The 23,309-nt window shown below is 40.1% G+C and overlaps 1 protein-coding gene across 3 annotated transcripts in view; it reads left to right on the top strand.

The window, feature by feature from the left end:
* The window catches only part of nbeab (neurobeachin b), a 464,498-nt gene that overhangs the window by 87,288 nt on the left and 353,901 nt on the right, over positions 1-23,309 (top strand). The window lies entirely within an intron of this gene.

The following is a 23,309-nucleotide window of genomic DNA, read 5'->3' as shown; positions in this document are numbered from 1 at the left end:
TAAGCCAGCTTACTGGGCTTTGATTTCCATTTACCAAAAGCCACTGTACTTCTCTCTCTCTCTCTCTAGAGCACTTTACAGTTGGAGACTGGCCATGAATAAAAATCTATTGCGGTCAGCAGGTATTGCACAGCAGTGCAGCTTTGTTTGCGGGTCAAGGTTGTTATGAGTGGTATTCGTTCTCTTAATTCATTTCCATAATTGCCATTGACAGCTTTTAAGTTGCACCTATTGCTGACACAGATGTGCAAATGCACACACAGACAGTTTGTCTAGTTTTGGCAGGGAGGTACTGACAATTAAATAGGGGTCTCTAGAGCAGATAGATATGCACCAACTGGCACCATGGCTGATGTCAGACTTGGGCTATATCTTGGGCTCCGGCTAATATTTTGGGGAAAAGCTGTGGAGTCTGAAATGAGGTGGGATGGTGATAATCCACCATTCTGATCTCACTAACATTCTCGTTGCTGAATGCAATCAAATCCTCAGTACAATGCCCCTCCGAAAATCTGGTAGAAAGCATTCTTCCCTAGAATTAGAGACAGTTACTCAAACAAAAGCAGGGTGAACTCTAAAAATTTCAGATTGAATGAATGAGCAGTCCCAATACTTTTGTCCAGGAGGGGCTAAACATGGACCGACAATGGATTGAACACTGCATATGTGGCCTAGATGGGACCCATGTAAGATTAAGGTGGGCTGTAACAATGGGGCCCATTTGGGAAGCCCACTGGGTCCCAGTAAAACACAACAGAGCTCATGCCCACCTGAAACACCTGAAAGTCAGGACCAAGGTCTGAACCAACCCAGCCAATATGCTTATATAGAGCTCACATTGGTGGAACGTGGGGTAGGTACCCAGCCAATATGCTTATATAGAGCTCACATTGGTGGAACGTGGGGTAGGTACCCAGCCAATATGCTTATATAGAGCTCACATTGGTGGAACGTGGGGTAGGTACCCAGCCAATATGCTTATATAGAGCTCACATTGGTGGAACGTGGGGTAGCTACCCAGCCAAAATGCTCATATAGAGCTCACATTGGTGGAACGTGGGGTAGCTACCCAGCCAAAATGCTCATATAGAGCTCACATTGGTGGAACGTGGGGTAGGTACCCAGCCAATATGCTTATATAGAGCTCACATTGGTGGAACGTGGGGTAGGTACCCAGCCAATATGCTTATATAGAGCTCACATTGGTGGAACGTGGGGTAGGTACCCAGCCAATATGCTTATATAGAGCTCACATTGGTGGAACGTGGGGTAGCTACCCAGCCAAAATGCTCATATAGAGCTCACATTGGTGGAACGTGGGGTAGCTACCCAGCCAAAATGCTCATATAGAGCTCACATTGGTGGAACGTGGGGTAGGTACCCAGCCAATATGCTCATATAGAGCTCACATTGGTGGAACGTGGGGTAGGTACCCAGCCAATATGCTCATATAGAGCTCACATTGGTGGAATGTGGGGTAGGTACCCAGCCAATATGCTTATATAGAGTTCACATTGGTGGAACGTGGGGTAGGTACCCAGCCAATATGCTTATATAGAGCTCACATTGGTGGAACGTGGGGTAGGTACCCAGCCAATATGCTTATATAGAGCTCACATTGGTGGAACGTGGGGTAGGTACCCAGCCAATATGCTTATATAGAGCTCACATTGGTGGAACGTGGGGTAGCTACCCAGCCAAAATGCTCATATAGAGCTCACATTGGTGGAACGTGGGGTAGCTACCCAGCCAATATGCTCATATAGAGCTCACATTGGTGGAACGTGGGGTAGCTACCTAGCCAATATGCTCATATAGAGCTAGGTACCCCACGTTCCACAAATGTGAGCTCTATATGAGCATATTGGCTGGATTGGTTTAGACCTTGGTCCTGACTTTCAGGTGTGAAAACACCGTAAGAGTGTATAATAAATGAAAACTATCAGACTCTTTATAACACTCCGTTTCTTTTTCCTCGGGTCACCTACACCATTGGAGTCCATCGCAGGTTTATATTAGGCTAATAAAATGCCTCTCTTTGTGGGGATTACTTTGTTCCTCTGCTATTAATTGACAGTGACAGGTTTTAGCTTGCCCAAACAGTCTTGATTTGCATGGGTCACTGAACGTACGAAGGGTAGAGCTCCTTGGGCATATAAAGCAGAAACATACCCCTGTGCAGTAAAGCTCAGCAGCAGCCGCTCCTGTTCTTCATAGCAGTGTATGCAGCTTAATGCAAGTGGTGCATAGGCTTCAGTGAAGCGTGTAAGTATGGCTTCTGTCCTGGGCTGTGGCTTCGGGGAGCTGTCCGCAGTCCTGAAATCCTGCTCCCTCACCTTTGTATGTGTGTGTGTGTTGAGCCATATATTAGAAATATCAACTACTGCGGTTACTGTATGACACCAGGAGACTTTATGCTGCTGTCTTTTACTGTCTGTATGCTTTTGAGGTGGGGATTGTCTCTTTACCTAACATGTATATACGGAGGGTTGCTTGATTTTTATAAGGGTTTGTACAGTAGTCTATGTAGTATAATAACAGTTGTGGTCAGAAGTTTACATACGCTCATCATGGACATGAATGGCATGGCAGTATTGCACCTTTGAGTGATTTCTTTCAGCTGTTTTATTTCGAGGGAATGAGAAAAATAGAGTTTTCTGAAATCAATATAGGGTCAAAATCATATATATAGGGTCAACAGTATACTATTATCGTTCATTCAGTGGTGCTGAAAGTGGTTGGTGTGCAATAGATAACACAACTACCTGCCAGTGAGCGACCACACCATGTGGGAGACCAGGGTTCAGTTCCTGGTCTGGGTGACTATGCTGTGCTACACCAATAAGAGTCCTTGGGCCAGACTCCTAACACTCCATTGACTCACCTCTTTAATATGAGTAACCCTGTAAGAAGCTCTGGATAAGAGCGTCAGCTAAATACCATGAATGTAAATGAAAGTTGTGTTTTTGTAACTTGCCAAGGCATCTTAATGTCCTGTTAGTGATCATGGTTGACTATAGCTGGTAGAGCAATCATTGGATTGACCAGGACACAGTACAATGGGAAACACTGTACCGACTGTTAAGCGTGGTAGCAACATGTTCTGGGGTTGTTTTAGAAAGGGTATTTTGCACAAAATGGGTGGGATTGTGAAGAAGAACTGCCTGCAGTTAAAACTTCCAGCAAGCTTAGGAAGGCAAACTCGAGATTCTCCACAGGGGGGCGCTAGCACAGTCAACTAGCTCTGTGTGTGTCATTAAAAAAGCCAAGAAAAAGTCTCGACGAACATCAGCAACTGCTTGCTCACTGGATTAGCCACAAACATGGTAAGACCAGTGGTCCTGTTTAAGATGTAATGTAATCCTGCTTGTAATCTACCTGTAATCTAATTACTTACTTCACTGTAACTGTAGTGGATTCCAGTGACTGTTTTTACCTGATTCCCTGTGTTACGTTACTATGTACTAGTCACCTCAACAACATTATTAAATAATTATTCATCTGGTGGCACTGGTGGAGTGCTTTGCTATTTACTCAAGAAAAACCTCAGCTAGTTTAAATAGACTAATATTCAAAGATACCTCACTACTACACTACTCAACACAAGTTAATATGAAGACCATAATACTCTAGATTTATAGATAGATAGACAGACAGATAGATAGATACATAGATATATAGATACTTGGATAGACAGAGAGATAGACAGGTAGATAGACAGGTAGATAGACAGGTAGATAGATAGATAGATAGATAGATAGATAGATAGACAGACAGACAGACAGACAGACAGACGGATAGATACTTCGACAGACAGACAGACAGACAGATACTTAGACAGATAGACAGATAGATGGACAGATAGATAGATAGACAGACAGACAGATAGATACTTAGACAGACATAGATAGATAGATAGATAGATAGACAGACAGACAGACAGACAGACAGACAGATAGATACTTAGACAGATAGACAGACAGACAGATAGATACTTAGACAGATAGACAGATAGACAGACAGACAGATAGATACTTAGACAGATAGACAGACAGATGATAGATAGATAGAAAAACAGACAGACAGACAGACAGATACATAGACAGACAGACAGATAGATAGATAGACAGATAGACAGACAGACAGACAGATAGATAGATACTTAGACAGATAGACAGACAGATAGACAGACAGACAGATAGACAGACAGATAGATAGATAGATAGATAGATAGATAGATAGATAGATAGATAGATAGATAGATGGAAAAACAGACAGACAGACAGATACATAGATAGACAGACAGATAGATAGACATATAGATAGATAGAAAGATAGACAGACAGACAGACAGACAGATACATAGATAGACAGACAGATAGATAGACATATAGATAGATAGAAAGATAGATAGATAGATAGATAGATAGATAGAAAGATAGACAGACAGACAGACAGACAGATAGATAAATAGATAGATAGATAAATCTGAACATGATCCGATCTCCAAAACCGTTTTTGTAAATGTTTTTTATTGGACAGCAACAATATATATAAATACGCCCCCCAAAAAATATGGATCTAGGACCTCTAGTACCTGCTCCACTGTGGTGGGATGAAAAGCTCTGCAGAAGCCTTTCTGGCACCTCTGTGTTGTAGAGTGCTGCCTGTTGATGGAATTAATGTGTGTGTTTATTTAAGGCCTGGGGTTTAGGATTAAGATTTTATCTGCTGTTAACGTTCCTCTCGGAAGCCGCCACTCTGTGGAAAGTTCGACTGGATGATCTCACCTCCTCTAAACAAGGTCATCAGTATTCTGGACCTGCCTCTGTGGCTTTAGCTTTAGGTTCACACACGGCTCTCTCCAGCTCTTAAATAAAACAGCACCGGCTCTGCGCTCACTCTCAGGCCTGAGCAGATATGAGATAATTTGGTGTTTGATCAAAATAATTGCACTGTCAGAATCAGCCCAGAGAGCCACTCCACCACGGAGAGAGAGAGAGAGAGGGGGAGAGAGCACGAGGGAGAGAGAGAGAGGGAGCGAAAGCAAGTGAAATGAACCCATAGCACACTCTGATGACCTAATGAGGATTAAGATGAAGGAATGTAAATGTAATGTAAATGTATAATCATAGTTTTATAGAAGGGAATAAATGAGCTGATTATGATTCATGGAAGTGGGCCTGTGGTTAACTGACTGCGTGTGGAGTCTCTGTTAATGCCTTCTGGAGCTTTGGACCTGGGTTTAGTGTTTATGATGAAGTAGTTGCTCATTTTAATGGTGCGCTTCAGTAAGTTTCAGTGCTGTTGCAGCTGTGTTGTTGACATTGGACAAACCCTTGGTAACACTTTATTAGGATGGTCCATTGCAGACACCTCATGGTGTTCTACTGAATTCTACCGAATGCCTCTTAAATGCAACTCAATCTAACCCTAACTCTAACCTTAATCCTACCTTTTTAGATTAGGGTTAGATTTATGTTTTAGGTTTAGGTCAGAGTTAGGTTTTAAGGTTGATTCAAGGTTTAGGTCAGGGTTAGGTTTTAGGGTTGATTCAATGGTAAGGTTAGGGTTAGATTTAAGGTTTAGGTCAAGGTTAGGTTTTAGGGTTAATTCAACATTAAGGTTAGGGTTAGATTTAAGGTTTAGGTCAAGGTTAGGTTTTAGGGTTAATTCAACATTAAGGTTAGGGTTAGATTTAAGGTTAAGGTCAAGGTTAGTGTTAATTGTTAGGGATTGATTCAAGGGTAAGGTTAGGGTTAGCTTTAAGTTTAAGTTAGATAGGTTTAGGGTTAGATTTGAGATTTAGGTCAAGTTTAGGGTTAGATTTAAGGATTAGGGTTAGGTTTTAGGGTTGATTCAAGGGTAAGGTTAGGGTTAGATTTAAAGTTTAGGTCCAGGTTAGGTTTTAGGGTTGATTCAAGGGTAAGGTTAGGGTTAGATTTAAGGTTTAGGTCCAGGTTAGGTTTTAGGGTTGATTCAAGGGTAAGGTTAGGGTTAGATTTAAGGTCAAGTCAAGTCAAGTCAAGTCAAGTGGGTTTATTGTCATTTCAACTACATACAGAGTACACAGTGAAACGAAACAACGTTCCTCCAGGACCATGGTGCAACATAGACAGTGCATACAAGACACAAGTGCAACACAAACAAACAAGTGCGGACAGACAACACAGTACAGACAGAGGATAATAAATAATGACTGTAGTGTGCAAGTTGTGCAATGTGCGATAAATAGAGTCCAGTGAGGTAGTAAAGTTATTAGTGCAAATGCTTGTGCAAAAAATGCTTCCCATGTTATCTGGGGTAAATGGTTGGAAAGAGAGAGAGAGGGAGAGTGTACATGTACCAGAAAGATATCAGTTCAGAAGTTGAGTTGTGTTGAGGAGTCTGATGGCTTGGGGGAAGAAGCTGTTGCAGAGTCTGGTCGTGTTGGACCGGATGCTGCGGTACCTTCTTCCTGATGGCAGGAGGGAGAACAGTCTGTGTGAAGGGTGGGTGGAGTCATCCACAATGCTGGTTGCTTTGCGGATGCAGCGGGTGGTGTAAATGTCCATGACGGAGGGGAGAGAGACTCCGATGATCTTCTCAGCTGTCCTCACAATGCGTTGGAGGGACTTGCGGTCAGAGGCTGTGCAGGTCCCAAACCAGGCAGTGATGCAGCTGCTTAGGATGCTCTCTATGGTTCCCCTATAGAAGAGGGTGAGGATGGGTGGAGGGAGACGGGCCTTTCTCAGCTTCCGGAGGAAGTAGAGACGCTTAGGTCAAAGTTAGGTTTTAGGGTTAATTCAACATTAAGGTTAGGGTTAGATTTAAGGTTAAGGTCAAGGTTAGTGTTAATTGTTAGGGATTGATTCAAGGGTAAGGTTAGGGTTAGCTTTAAGTTTAAGTTAGATAGGTTTAGGGTTAGATTTGAGATTTAGGTCAAGTTTAGGGTTTGGTTTTAGGGCTAATTCAAAGGTAAGGTTAAAGGTTAGGGTTAGATTTATGGTTAAGGTCAAGGTTAGGGTTAAGGTTAGGTTCAGGGTTGGGGTTAGGGTTAGCTTTAAGGTTTAGGTCAAGGTTAGGGTTAAGTTTTAGGGTTAGGGTTAGGGTTGATTCAAGATTAAGGTTAGGAGTAGGTTTTAGGGTTGATTCAAGATTAAGGTTAGGAGTAGGTTTTAGGGTTGATTCAATGTTAAAATTCAAGGTTTTAGGGTTGATTCAAGGGTAAGCAGAAGCTTAGGTTCAGGGTTAGATTTGAGATTTAGGTCAAGTAAAGGGTTAGGTTTTAGGGTTAATTCAAGCGTAAGGTTAAGGGTTAGGGTTAGATTTAAGGTTTAGGTCAAGGTTAGGATTAAGTTCTAGGGTTGATTCAAGGTTAAAGTTAGGGTTAAGGTCAGGGTTAGGGTGCAGGGTTACCTTCAACAGTCACTAGAGTTCAGCTGGGAGTTCAGTTGCATTGAATAGGTGTTCAGCAGAGAGTTAGCTGAATGTTAGGTGAGCATCTACGGGGCATTTACAATGGAGTAATGAAATAATACCAAATCCTCGAGGCTCATCTATACTGCTTATATCTTCTCAACACATCTGTTTCATTGTGTGTGTGTGTGTATATGTTTATGTGTGTGAGTGAGGATTTGTGTGTGGGTATGTGTGCTCTCTCTTCACACTCAGCATTTCATAGATTTACTCTAAGCTCTGTACTGTGTGCCAATAAAAAGAGGCTTAATGAGGGTTGCGTTCAGGACTTGGGAGTGCTGTGAATTCTCTGCTTCAAATAACAAAGAAAGAAGGAAAGAACGGAGGCCTTTGATTACACTAAAACCAATATGACTGACTTAAGCAAAAAAGAAAATGCAGCTCTTACAAAGACATTGGGGGACAGAAAGTGATGACTGGCCACAAATGATTTATTTGAAAAGAAAGTGACTGTCATGGATACTTAGCTCCAGATTGGATGGATGGTTTTCTCCTCTCGCAGTTCACGATCTTATCATTATCATCATCACCATCACCATGAACATCATCATCATCATGAACATCAGCATTATCTGTTGCCCACAGGGATGTATTTAGCCACTAGGAAGGAAATGCATGTAATTTATTGCATAATGCTCAAAATAGCAAAATAACTAACTAAATAAAAATAAAGAAAATAAAGAAATAGCTCATAGATAGATAGATAGATAGATAGATAGACAGACAGACGGATAGATAGATAGACAGACAGATAGATAGATAGATAGACAGACAGATAGATAGATAGATAGATAGATAGATAGATAGATAGATCACTTTATTTATCCCATGGGGAAAGTCAGTTTTTACAGCAGCAAAATCAAACAAGAGAGCAGCATAATAAAGGCACTTAAAATAGTAGTAAGAAGTGGCAAATAAGAAACAGTAAACCTGACTATAAATACAGCTATATTAATAAATACAGCTATATTATACATAATATAACCCAATTATATAATAAGAAGTACTAGAAAAAGTGATTGCAGTGCAGTAATTACATTAATATAATGTAATATACAGAATGTATATATCATCCCCAACGCATCCCAAAAATACTGGATGAAGGACCATCCATCATTCCAGAGAACACAGTTCCACTGCTCCACAGCTCAATGATGGGAGCCTTTATACCCCTCAATGTGCCAATAGTTTGTTGTTTATGTGCTCCAGAGAGTCCTATTCTACTGGCAGGACGTCTCTACAGGTTCTAGACAGTTTGTGTGTCTGTGCACTTGCATTCATTACGAATGCATTCATTGGATGGAGTGTCCACAAACATTTGGCCATATATATATATGGCCAAATGTTTGTGGACACCCCATCCAATGAATGCATATGATTCGTATCATTGGATGGGGATCAGCACACAACCGTCGAAGCAGTCACGTGACAAAACTAACCAATCACATAACGCAGACATGACACAAGAAGTGAACCCCAGACTGACCATTTCTGGAGGACCACAGCTTTCACACTCGACCAGAGCAAGTGGACCTGGGTCCAGAAAAAAAGCTCTACTGTGAAAACTCTCTTATTCTGCGAGACACGAAGCACAAACACAGAACTGCTGTTAAAATATTCAAACATATTAAAGCCAGTTTATTGATTGGAGGTATTTTTCATTTGCGCTTATTGCCGTTATACAGCTAGTAACGTAATTATGGAGAGTTAATGAGAAGAAGGTGAGATGATGGTATCGTATGATTCGTTTATGAAACCCACCTCAAACTTTCCCGTCTGAATTGGTAATCAATTACCTGGTCTGAATTCAGGTAACTGAATTAGCGGCGTCTCTGAGACGGCAGCTTTGAGCTTTCTCCTGTGCGCTGCACTCTGCTGAGCCTGGGTCTCTCCTGACCTGTGGTGTGACTCCCCAACATTAGCCAGAATGAATGGGGCCAAGGGAGCGATAAGCCGATTTGTGTTTCTGATCTCTGTCTTCCTCTCTTCTGTCTTTTGCTTGACCTTTATGGCTCTGACATTTTGACAGTTGTGAGGTCGAAACAGAAAGAGTGGCTGGAGGCAGAATCCTCTCTCCAGCTCGGCTCAGAGCTCGTCTCCGGAGATGCTGTGTCACTGGGCACGTGGAAAACTGTCCCAGTTAGCTTTTCATGATCATGCCCTCTGTACCAAAGACAGCAAGAGCTCTCTTATCCAGCGGTGATAGCTAAACAGCTACTTTATGGAAGAAAATAAGTATTGGGACACCTGCTCATTGACTGTTTGTTCTAAAATCAAGGTTATTAAAAAATAGATCCTGCTTTTGTTGGAGTAACTGTCTCTACGGTCCAGGGATGAAGGCTTTCTACTAGATTTTCGAGAAGCACTGCTGTGAGGATTTGATTGCATCCAATGACAAGAGCTAGTTAGTTAGGTCATGATGTTGGACGATCACCTCCCCACCTTATCATCCCCAACTTCTCTCAAAAATAATCCTCCACTGCTCCACAGCTCAATGCTGGGGGGCTCTATACCCCTCTAGACCCCGCCTGGCATTAGGCAGCATGGTGGCACCAATAGGTTCAATAGGATTATGTGCTCCAGAGTGTCCTATTCTATTTGCAGGACATCTCTACAAGGACTAGACAAGCTATATTCATTGTATTCATTACAAGGGGTGTCCACAAACATACTACATTCTACACATACTGTGTACAGGCAGATTTGGATCTCCACAAAGGCAAAAGGATATGAAGATCAGGGTGTCTCCACTAGATTTTTGGACAGCATCTTCACACGGACTGCTTCTCTATGGTGTACCACAGTTTTCACTTTTTGGTGCCTCCTAATCCCCTAAAGATGACACCATATTATTCTCAAGCATGACCTCAAAAGCCACAAACAACCCATCTGAGACTCTATTTCGTTCTCTACGAGCCTCCCGTCGAAGAAGCGAATCAGAAAATCAATTCTAGCCCTCGGATGGTTTACTCACCCTGTCTTCGTTTCAGGCCTGGTTTGTAGCTCTGGGAGTTGTTCCATTTCAACTGCGAAACATATAAGTCTCCCAAGACTCCAAGCACGCCTCTAGCCTCTTCCAGACAGCTGCGTCTGGACCTTCTCTTTCGTCAGTGTGTACAGCGAGTGCAGGAACACTACTTTGCATGCTGCTTCACATATTTATGGATAATAGAGAAGATACAACACCTGTTCCTCTCCCCTTGAGACCTCTGTGGCTGCTTGTTTCCCTTGCTCTCCTTCACTATCTGTAAATAGGACATAGACTCTATTTACTTCTCCCCAAGAAATGGCCATAGTTTGATCTGCACTGCTTGTAACCATGGCAACCAGGAGTCTCCGAAGCCCAGATAGCGAGGAAGGTAAGTGTTGAGGTTTGGAATCAAAAGGGACGCACAAAGATGTGGGCTAGGACCAAAGCATGGCATGTGGAGGAAGCTTATGCATAGGGCATGTTTACCTATTTAAAAAGGGGCGATACCATAGAAGAGCCACTTGTGGTTCCCTGAAGAACTTTCTAATGAATGGTAATGGGATGTGCTATTATGAAGATCCTTTTTAAAAGTTTAAAGAACCTCCACATAATGTCTAGCTTTTACACACAGCTTGTCTAGACCCTGTAGAGAAGTGCTGCCAATAAAATAGGACTCTCTCGAGCAGATAAATATGAACCTATACTGGCACCATGCCGCCTAATGCCAGATGTGAGCTAGAGGTGTACAAAGCCCCTGGAAAGCCCCCCTGGAATGATGGATGGGATGAGTTGGGGAGTTAGGGATGATGAGGTGGGGTGGTGATCATCCAACATCCTGACCTCACTAATGCTCTTGTCACTGAATGCAATCAAATCCTCACAGCAATTCTGTTCCAAAATCGAATCTATTGTCCATCTTCCTGGACAATAGAGACAAATACCCAGTTTTTAATGGCCTTGATTTGAAAACAAACAATGAATGAGCAGGCGTCCCAATACTTTTGTCCATATAGTGTAACACAGGGCAAAAATAGCCCTTTGGCCTTGGCTGTTTTGTGTTGTTTAATAAGTTTCCGTTTGTTGCTGGGTTTGTGACTCCACTGGCATTTTCTCAGCTCAGTGATTTTGTCTTATCTAATCTCCCACTGGGGTCACGCTCAGATGAATACAGCACGGTGTTACTACACAGAAGATGGTGCACTAGCAAGTTTTGGTCTGCTTGAACTGGGAGGCAAGTTTGGCCCTTGACTGTTTTCCATTCAGAGGAAAGACTCTCTGACTTTGGTGAGAAATGCATCACAGTTTCAGGAGCTGGAGCTGAAATTGACTTTGAGATTTGACCAGATGCAATCAAAATCAATCAGAAGGTTTTATTGACCAAATATGTTCTGAATTGGATTTCAGTCCCACATAAAGACGTACATTTTCCACTGAAAGTCCAAATTTGAGCAAGCATTGCACACAATTCATAGCATGCCAAGCTGATGAAACCTGACCCAGTGACAATGTGCTGCTAATGGCGGATTATAACACACAGGAATGCTGGGGATGCCAACGTACAAAGAATAGCTAATCAACTAATTATAACCTCACACAACTCACAAAGTAAAACTGGCTAGCCAGCTCAACTAGAGCCAGCCAACACAACAAGACAGCAACCCAGTACTGGTGTCTGGTTGTGTTATCTAGCAAATTTGCTTACATCAAGATGTCTAACTGGCAGCTAAACCTCTGTGGAAATGGGCTGAAAGTCTCTGTCTCTCTCTCGTTCTCTTTCATTTACATTTACATGTAGATTTACATTTATTACATTTATTCTATTTATTCTTATTATAACAATTATTATTGTTATTATTTAATTTTTGTATTGTATTACTGTGCTGTATTGTGTAATTGCTACTGGCTGCTAAATTTCCTTCGGGATCAATAAAGTATCTATCCATCCGTCCATCCATTAATCCATCTTCCTCGTTTCCTCCAACAACGCCTTCCTCTTCAGTCTCTTTGCAGCCGTCTGTTTTGCTATGATGTCCACTGGGAATACCCACCTTGCTTCTTATAGCTAGCTGAAGAACCACAGCTGTTAGTCCTCCAAAGTTCCATAGGGTAGTAGCAGCGTTATAGCCTGGGGTGGCAGTGGCAGTGGCAGTGGCAGTGACGCCATTCTCAATATTGCAGTCAGTAGAGCATCATTTGTGATGATGATTATTATTAAGCTGCTAAATTCAGGTAAAAGTAGGATTGGAGCTTTCCAGTGGCTTTGCTGCATCTTCAGGAGGAACCTGCAGCTACATCAGCAGATATTTGGCCATTTGGAACTGGCTTGTCTGATGATGTGGCATGGACTGATGTCAAAATGTAAGGTTTTGGCATGTTGTTTTTTATGAATGTTGTGTCACTTTTATAAAATAAAAGGTTCTTCACATGGTTCTTTGAGTGATGCCATAGAAGAACCTATTCTGGGTAGGATTCATGGGATTAAGAAGATGACATTCATTTAAAAAACAATGAAATTAGGAGGGAAAGAGCAAAGAACAGATTAAAGAGCTTTTTATTTTACAAAATGAGCCATTAAATCTAGTCAGGTCACACTTACTAGAACTCCTGTGTTTAGTGTCTAGTACCACACTGGGGGAGTCAAACTGGATAGCACCAAAAAAAGGTGCAGAACACAACAAAAAGACCCACAATTACACTATAACACACATAATTATACAGGAATACACACAATTACTCTATAATACACATAATTATACAGGGATACACACAATTACATTATAATACACATAATTAAACAAACATACACACAGTTACACTATAATACACATAATTAAACAAACATACACACAGTTACACTATAATACACATAATTAAACAAAGATACACACAGTTACACTATAATACACATAATTAAACAAAGATACACACAGTTACACTATAATACACATACTTATACAATAAATACCTACAATTACACTATAATGCACATAATTATACAACAAATACACATAATTAAACAAAAATACACACAATTACACTATAATACACATAATTAAAAAAAATACACACAATTACACTATAATACACATACTTATACAATAAATACCCATAATTACACAAAACACACTACTCTAAGTTGTAATATAGCTAGCTGCAAAAACAGAAGTAGCAAGGCTAACTACTTTAAGCCTCCTGGCCAATAAGCAAAATACGTTGGTTGATGTCCACCGAAAAAAAAAGCGTAATCTACAGGTGCACCTACCTGTTTGAAACCACAGGTCACAGTAACAGATGAAACTCTTAAGTTAAGAACTGTGGGTAAAATACCTCAAACAAAGCTCATCCCTTGTGCTTGCACTGAACTGGATGCTCTAGATCCAGGTGTGTAGGTTTTTCACACTCCCAAATGTCTTAATAGAAGCTAAAGTGGTTGTTCTATAGCATCACTGAAGGAACCTGAAAGTAGCTAAGAGCACTTACCTTTAACATCTTTAGATGAATGTCCGTGCCACTGTGGGCAAAGTAGCTGGAACCCTTACAGCCTGCTTTCTACCTGCACTTCTGAAAGACTTTCTTTACGCAGTAAAGTACACAGGCAGGTCATTCGAACACCTGTTTCCAGCCTGATATGAAAGAAACGTTGTGACTGTCTTTGTAGGAAGAAAAGTAGAACAAATAGGAAAAAGCTGCATTTCTTGTTTCAAGATAAGCCCATGACTAAAATGAGTTCTGTATTTTCTGTTTCCGTTATCAGCAGGAGTGTAAGGAATTAACTGAAGCGGAGGAAAACACTCCAGTTTGATGTTGCTTTGGAGTTACTTGTGTTTGAAGACTGTATTGTCTTCTTATGAGCTGCTGGAGAAATGGGGCAGTTATTCACAGAACTTGTGTCCATGTTAGGTCTGCCTTTCCTGGTTGAGGATTAGTCAGGAGTTAGTATGACACGTCTTTACAAAAGGAGAAATGTAGCTTTTTAGTTTTAGCAATTTGCTCACCTAGTAGTTGGAGAGGAAGGTTAAAGAGTGTAAAATGTTAAAGAATGAAAAAAAAAAGAGAATCAGAATCAGATTTATTGGCCAAGTATGTTCACACACACACACACAAAGGAATTTGTAAAACTACAATAATTAAATTCATACAAAATATGCACATTTCTAGATAATCTGGTTCATTCTAAATCTATATAAAAATAAATAAATCTTTATTAAAATTTAAGACACAATCAAGCTAACTAAATTAATAACACACAAATTAATAATCACTTGAAGACATTTACATCCACAGTGCAGGCTAAAAAAAGTAAGTGAACCTCTGTGTTAGGAATTTCTACAAGAGCTAATTCACAAAAGGTGTTTTTTAAATTAATTTAACCCTGCTGACGGGCCAAAAGTGCTATTACAAACTTCTATTACCAGAAAATAGTCCCACCAGTTTCTACAGACATCCCTGTACTTACTGAGTAATACACAGCAGTGTGTAATAAGCCTGTCTGCATCAAAGGGTTAATGTTTAAGAAGACCTGGTCCGAACTCGGGTCAAGTCAGATTTATTTGTATAGCTGTTTACAACTGTTGTTGTCACAAAGCAGCTTTACATAATCAGTAATTAGTAAAAGACAGAAAAAATCAATAACATAAAAAGACATGTATCCATAATATATTAATTATGGTGTAGTAGAACTTAATATAGTCATGGCAGTGATGGTCAGAGTAATGAGAATAATGATGGTTAATAGTGGCAGATAGTTAGAGTCCAGAAGTAAGGGTTTCACAGGTGTTCTGTCCATTTCATAAAGGTACACAAAGCCTGGTGACTGGCATATTTGGTCACCTCAAGAAAGATTGGATATCATGAACCATGCCTCAGTGCAAACAAGTCCTCAGAAGACATGTTGTAGAGATGACATTTACTCAGCTACTAACTACACACTGCTGTTGTTGGAATTTAAACGTTAAAGAAATCTAATTCTGATGAGACTGCAGCTTAAAGGTTAGTGAGATGGTGAAAATGTAATATTGTTATACTTTTAAATAATCTCACATTATATAATATGTACAGTTTCAACTAAAAAAGTAGGCCAACCCTGATCTGGATGTTTGCGTTAATCACCTGGATATTTGCGTTAATCATTTACATTTTATTTAAGGCATTTAGCAGACTCTCTTATCCAGAGCGACTTACAAAAGAGCTTTGCTATTTACCCCAAAAAAAACCTCAGCTAGTTTGAATAGACTAATAGTTCAAAGATCCTCTAAGCTTTAGACTCTACTAAACACAAGTCAATAAGGTGACCACAGTACTCTGCTATTCACCCAAGTACTCTCAGATGAGGAGGGTCTTCAGTCTGGGTTTGAGGACAGCGAGCGTTGGACTCTGCTGTTCGGACACCCAGGGAAAGCTCGTTCCACCACTTTGGTGCAGGACAGAAAAAAGCCTGGACGCTCGTCTTCCGTGGATTTTAAGGGAAGGCGGGTCGATCCGAGCCGTACTTGAAGCTCGAAGGGCTCTTGGTGTGGGTCGTCCTTAGACCATTGCCATCAAGTATGCCATCAATTATTATCACTAATAAAGGTGGTCAGAATTACAAACAAACCCAACATAACTAAACTAATAGCACATAAACAGTTGTGCTGTCTGTCTGGTTGTCGAGCACATTGAATAAATATGCACAGTGCAGGCTAAAAAAAGTAAGTGGTGAGTATCAGTAATGCAGATAATGACTTCTCTCAGAGCTAATTGGCAAATGATGTTTCAGTTAAGCAGATTGAGATAACTGTGAGTAGTCTGGCACAGGGCAGGCAGTGTTGTTACAAACTACGCTACACCGACCACCAGTTCTAAAAGTACTTAGGATCCCTGTGATGTGTTCAAAAAGAGTATTAGGGCGTAATTTGTCATGCTGAAGATAAGATTTCGTATTGCTCATCCTTAATTCTGATCCATCATGATATATGATGTATCCTGTCTTTCAGCAGATTTAGATTTTGCCTTTATTCTGCAGTAAATACTCAAATCTTAGAGTTATATTAGGGTATATTAGTTATATTAGTAGTTACAGTATTTAAACCTTTGCGCTCCCGTTTTTGGGCATTTACTTTTTCCATTTCACGGAATGTGCACTTGTAGTTTAATGTATTAGTGTCTTGAGGAAAGCTCATTTGTACAATGCTGCGGATCTCTGAAATGCTCTTTCAATAATACTAATGTATTCGTCTGTCTCCAACAAAAAAAGAAAATCTCTTACAAAGCATTGATTCGTTTTTTCAGCACTGTTCCACTTCCACAAATGAAACATTTACCGACTGAGTACTGAAATTATACGCCGTCTCAAGTCCGACACTCAATTATGGTCTTTTATGCGCTGGCGGAAAAGTGCGGTTACTTAAGCAAAGCCCATCAAAAGCAAATGTTGAATCATAAACGTCTGACCGTAATATTTAATTACCTGATTCACTCTCGGTGCATCTGCACAGCGAGTGCCAGATCAGCAGATAGTGCTGCTGCCTTTGATTGAGCGGTTGTGCTCATAATTCTGTGCATCATTTAAGAAGCTGCCGGGTCTCTGCTTCTGGAGCTGTTAGTCGGATTGAAAGCCGTAGGCCAAGGCTCCCCAGGCGTGCACTTGTCTCGCTGGTTCAGTGTAAGTGTTTCTTTCAGTCCATGCAGAGCCACACGGGACGTCGCGGTTACTGCTATTGATGTGAGTCAACATCAATTCGCTGTTTTATTTGAGGAGGCTCGATTCCCTGAGAGTTTGTGAAATCCATGATGCTGTACTTTAGGATCTTTGGAGATGTTGGCAGCGAAAGCCAGAAATAGAGCTGGACTTCTTTCTCTGATGGAAGTCTCTCAGGCCATGGCGATGCAAAACCCGCTTGACTGTGGACACTGACACTAGTGTTCTAGCAACATCCAGTTCACAGAAGGCCTGTGTTTTGGTGGTTCTTGGCTTGTTCCTGACCATCCCAACCAATTTTCTCTCAGCTGAAGATGACCGTTTGGGTCTTCCTCTAGACCTTGGCTAGTTGTACTTATGTACAGTTGTTTACGGTCATGGTCAAGACGTCACGAGGCCTGGAGGAACTTTTGGGTGTTTGTATCATACCATACATTTATACATAGAGTGGTTTCATAGTCTCCAGTTACCCACAGGGCTGCTGAGTGTTTGGAGCACTTGCATTAGAGCACAGGTAATCTAGTGAGTTAATAGTGAAATAGAAAGATTATAGCTCCAGCTTTTGCACACCTCAAGTGATTACTCTTTGATTCCACATCTCCATTCACCTCTCTCAACACAATGCCTGCAAATTACTCCCTGGACCCAAGTATGCAATTAAGCTCATTACCTCAAAGCATGCAGTCTGTTTCTGAATGCTGTCAGTAATGAAGAGGCAGTGGAGAATGGGCAGGCCAGCTATCTGTAACCCTACATTCTGTTCATTCTGCTGGTAGTACTGGGTAATTGTTCGTACATGACCATTCGCTCACATTCCTGTAAAATGCAGGTTTTAATAAAGAAAGTCTGCTTGAATGGGTCTGGAATTGGCTTGTTGCTTTTGTTAGCAGTTCCCAATTTCTTTGTAATAGAATACTACAGTTGAACAACAACACCACCACTAATACTACTAGTAATAATAATAATAATAATAATAATAATAATAATGTGTGTATGAGAAAGAGAGATTGACATCATGTATGTATTATATATACATATATATTTAGATATTGTATCGACCTGTGTTATATATATATATATATATATATATATATATATATATATATATATATAAATAAAAAATATATATATATACCACAATACAATACATTTTATTGTCAATACACAATATTTTGACATGCAACCAAAATATATAGCAGTGCAAGATTTAAACATAAATAAATAAATATAAATAAGTACAAATAAATTGAAAAAAAACAACAAACATTTTAAACAGGAAATAAATAAATAAAAAGTACAATTACTTTTATTTAAAAAATACATACAGAAATTATCTTCAGTACCCTTAATTAGACATATATTTTTACCTTATATGTATATTATATATAATATAAATACAAAGTAAAAAATATGCCACAACACTTTTCATTTTTATTGTCAATACACAATATTTTGACATGCACTCAAAATATACAGCAGTGCAAGATTTAAAAATAAATATAAATAAATACAAATAAATAGAATAAAATAAAAATAAATAAATTAAAAAGTAATTTTTATTTTATAAAAACATATACATAAATTAGCTTCAGTACCCTTAATTAAACATAATTAAACAATAATTAATTAATTAAACACTTCTCTTTTGTAATTGAACATGCAGTTAGTCAGTGGTTTAGATGTACTGAAGATTTCCACTCAGAAAAGCATATTTATCACAATAACTACAGTAAAACGAGCCCAGTATACAAGCAGAAACAGCTCTGAGAAGTAAACACACTTTTAAATGTCCCCTTAAATAAAGATTTTTCCCTCATTCTGAAAATCTAATTTACTGAATGGAGGGTTAGGATGCGATTCTGTGTTGCATAAGATGAAGTGCAACTCTCTCGTGCTTCTGTGATTCACTATCGCACTTCATTGCACTCAATCTGAAAGACACACACACACACACACACACACACACACAGTTTTACTACAAAGCAATTATTTTGGTTGAATTCTGGGGATTCATAATGGGTAGCAAATTAGATTGCAAATGAACTTCAGTGCTTTATGCTGGTGTGTTTATTTACAGGGATGGGACTGCCTGAACTGAATATAAGCTTAATGAAATGGATATTCTGTGGAAGATATTCAGCATTAAAAAGCTCTCTCTTTATCTCTTCTTTTAAAGGTTATTCTCATGTGAAAGGTTGCTTCTGGATGTACCGCACATGTGTCTTGCTATTCTAACCGCCCTGATGGTGGATAAGTTCAGGTTGCATTGGTGTAATAAATACAGACGACTAAGCTGCCTAATGGAGATCAGAGTAGTTTGGTGTGAAATTGTTAACGGTGGTGATAAATGAAACGTCTGAAGTGCTTGATGCCTTCTAAAGTTCCTGCAGAGAAAGTTTTTACATGTAGTTAAATAAATATGTTGCCAGAGACATTGCAGCCTGGTCTCAAGAGGACTTTGTGCATAGACATGAATTACTGATGGAACCCAGACATGCAGACATCAGACAATCTGAACAGAGAAAGTTACAAAGCAACCAGTGAAATGTTATTACCTGATCTTAAACCTCAACCGAAAGCCAAACTTAGCTAAACCTAATTCTAACCTACACCCAAACCTAATTCTAACCATAACCTAACATAAACTTAACCTTCTACACCTAAACCTAATTCTAACCATAACCTAACCTACACCTAAATCTAACCTACTACACCTAAACCTAATTCTAACCTTAACCTAACCTAAACATAGCCTAACCTACACCTAAACCTAATTCTAACCTTAACCTAACCTACACCTAAATCTAACCTACCACACCTAAACCTAATTCTAACCATAACCTAACCTACACCTAAATCTAACCTACTACACCTAAACCTAATTCTAACCTTAACCTAGCCTACACCTAAATCTAACCTAACCTACACCTAAACCTCACCTAACCTACACCTAAACCTAACCTACTGCACCTAAACCTAATTCTAACCCTAACCTTACCTAAACTTTACCTAATACATCTAAACCTAATTCTAACCTAAACCTAAAATTTAACTTAACCTACACCTAAATCTAACCTACTACACCTAAACCTAATTCTAACCTAACCTACACCTAAACCTCACCTAACCTACACCTAAACCTAACCTACTACACCTAAACCTAATTCTAACCTAACCTACACCTAAACCTAACCTAACCTACTGCACCTAAACATAATTCTAACCCTAACCTTACCTGAACTTTACCTAATACACCTAAACCTAATTCTAACCTAAACCTAAACCTAAAATTTAACCTAATAAACATCAACCTAATTCTAACCCTAACCTACACCTAAACCTAATTCTAACCCTAACCTTACCTAAACCTAACCTACTGCACCTAAACCTAATTCTAACCATAATCGAACCTAAACTTAACCTACTACTTGGTTCTGAATTGAATCCGTTTGGTTTGGACATTATTATAAAGGTAAAGGTGCACATATTTGTCACTGTACAGTGTGCACTGCACAGCGAAATGTGTCCTCTGCATTTAACCCATCTGTGGTAGTGAACACACACACACACACACACACACACTAGTGAACCAGTGAGTACACACACACACACACACACACACACACACACACAGAGCAGCCAACTCCAGCTCCGGGGAGCAGAGAGGGTAAAGGGCCTTGCTCAAGGGCCCAACAGTGGCAGCTTACTAAGCTCGGGAATCAAACCCACAACATTGTTGTACATTTCTGATGTCGGCTTTTTTCATTACATTCATTATGAGGCTGAAGTTCTTTGTTTATGTAGTATTTAGTTTTGTATGCAAAGTAGAGGTGAATAAAAAAAGAGAAAAAAAAAAGAAAAAAAAATATATATAAAAAAAGCAGCTTTTTTGGTCAATTTTGGCATCTAAGCATCTGGAGTGATGTTAATGTTAATTCATTAACATCAGCTTTTATTGGCTAATAGTTTTACAGTAGTTTAGAGAAGATTTTGACCTAAAATATCTTTTTTCCTTTTTTTATATATATATTTTTCTCTTTTTTTCTCTTTTTTTATTCACCTCTACTTTGCATACAACATTACAAACTCAGAAGACTTTGGCCTCGTTTACACCTGGATTCTTTATGAATCTTGAGTATTAGCATTATATCTGCATAAGACCAAGCCACATAAATACACCTGTTTTAAAGACGCATTTAAAACAGATACCCGAAACCCCTCCCAGTATAACCGAAACACCAGTAATAACTGCTGTGTAATGAGCAAATTTGCATACTCCATCCCACACAGCGATCAGGTTTCAGTCTGACTAAACAGAAACACTAACCTTATCTGACTACTGAGTGTAAATTCATGTGGCTAAATATTATCAGGATGCATTCTAGTAGTCACATGAAGTGACCAGGTGTAAACAGGCTCTTATATAAGTTTACTGGTCATTTTTTTTATAATAAGTAAACCGGCTGTGTTGTGTGTGTGTGTGTGTTATAGACAGCATGACTCCGGATTCCCATCACCACCACTCAAAAGAAAGTCTTGTAAATGTGAATGTCTCGTAAACAAGCTCACAAATGAGAATTTCCCTTGCCTGAAGCCACCATCGTAACCAGTGCCAATGAATCTTTGGGACTTTATATTGGCCCCATAGATCAGCTGGGCCCCAGTGCAAAATAAAAGAACCTGGATAAGATTAAAGTGCTGTTCTTTTCCGGTGACCTAGGCTAGCTTTATGTATAGCATTATATTATATAATCCTGCTGATGGAGCAGAACTGTAGATATGTTCCAGGCTACGGCAGTGAACAGCTTGCCCTCTTTGCCAATGTCAAGTATTTCTTTTTAATAACAATAGTTCTCGAGGCACTTGGTGACTCAGTAGCATGTGAAGGCCCTGTAGAACATTTCAGGCAATTATTACTTATTTTTAGAGAACAAACGGTTCCCTCGTCCAGCTTTTCGCTCGGGCGCTTTCTCCCAACAGCTGAGTAATAAGAAACCCTTTCTCTGTAGTGTCTTCAGACTGACTACAGCTTTGCGTCACAGTGAGTTTCTTGTCACAGTGATTCATTCATTCAGGCTGGCGTCAGAGTAGAACTATGCATTGCTGTGTTTTACTTAAACCACACATGTTCGGTCAGCACTTTTACGGCAGAGGGAGGACTCACCTGGGATTCAGTGTTTTTGCCCACATGGCATGGATTGATTTCTAAATCGCTGTCATGATGATATGCTGTTATGATATGCTATCCTGTACAACATCCGGAGAATTCGACCCTTCCTCTCTAGAGATTCGCCCAGGTGCTCGTTCAGTCTCTCGTCACTTCCAGACTTGACTACTGCAGCTCTCTTCTGGCTGGTCTCCCTCTGCGCACCATCAGGCCCCTGCAACTCATCCAGAATGCAGCGGCACAGGTCGTCTTCAATGTCCCTAAAGTCAGCCATGTCTCTCCACTGCTGCGTTTCCTTCACTGGCTTCCTGTAGCTGCTGCCCAGGTCATCAGATTCAGAACCTTGACACTGGCCTACAAAGCCAAGACTGGACCAGCCCCTCCGTACTTGATGGCAATGGTCAAAAGCCGATCTGCACCAAGAGCCCTTCCAGCTTCAAGTACGGCTCGGCTCGACCCGCCATCCCTCAAAATCCGCGGCAGACGAGCGTCCAGGCTTTTTTCTGTCCTGCACCGAAGTGGTGGAACGAGCTTCCCTTGGGTGTCCGAATGGCCGAGTCGCTTGCTTTCTTCAAACGCAGACTGAAGACACACCTCTTCTGAGAGTACTTGGGTGAATAGCAGAGGACTATGGTCACCTTAGAGGATCTTTGAACTATTAGTCTATTCAAACTAGCTGAGGTTTTTCTTGGGTAAATAGCAAAGCACCTTTGTAAGTCGCTCTGGATGAGAGCATCTGCTAAATGGCTTAAATGTAAATGTATAATAAATGTAAATGTTAATGTAATGCTATTATGATTCTCTTCTTGTTTTGTCATTTCTGTATTAGAACCAGGCTGAAATGAACTTTTTGAGGCTGATATAAACGCTAGTGTTGTATTCAAGACCGCTAGAGCCGAGCCCGAGTCTGATTCAAGAAAGACCAGGACTTTTAGTAGTCCAGCCAGAGTCAAGACAGAGACAAGGCCGAGACCAGATATGCAATAAGAAAATGGATAAAATGCTTTGTACATGCATTACACATGATCTGTACTAAC

This window comes from Salminus brasiliensis, chromosome 11 (assembly GCF_030463535.1).
Source record: "Salminus brasiliensis chromosome 11, fSalBra1.hap2, whole genome shotgun sequence".
Taxonomy (NCBI): domain Eukaryota; kingdom Metazoa; phylum Chordata; class Actinopteri; order Characiformes; family Bryconidae; genus Salminus; species Salminus brasiliensis.
Note: the sequence above shows the minus strand (reverse complement) of the source record. Positions and strands in the feature narration are given on the sequence as shown.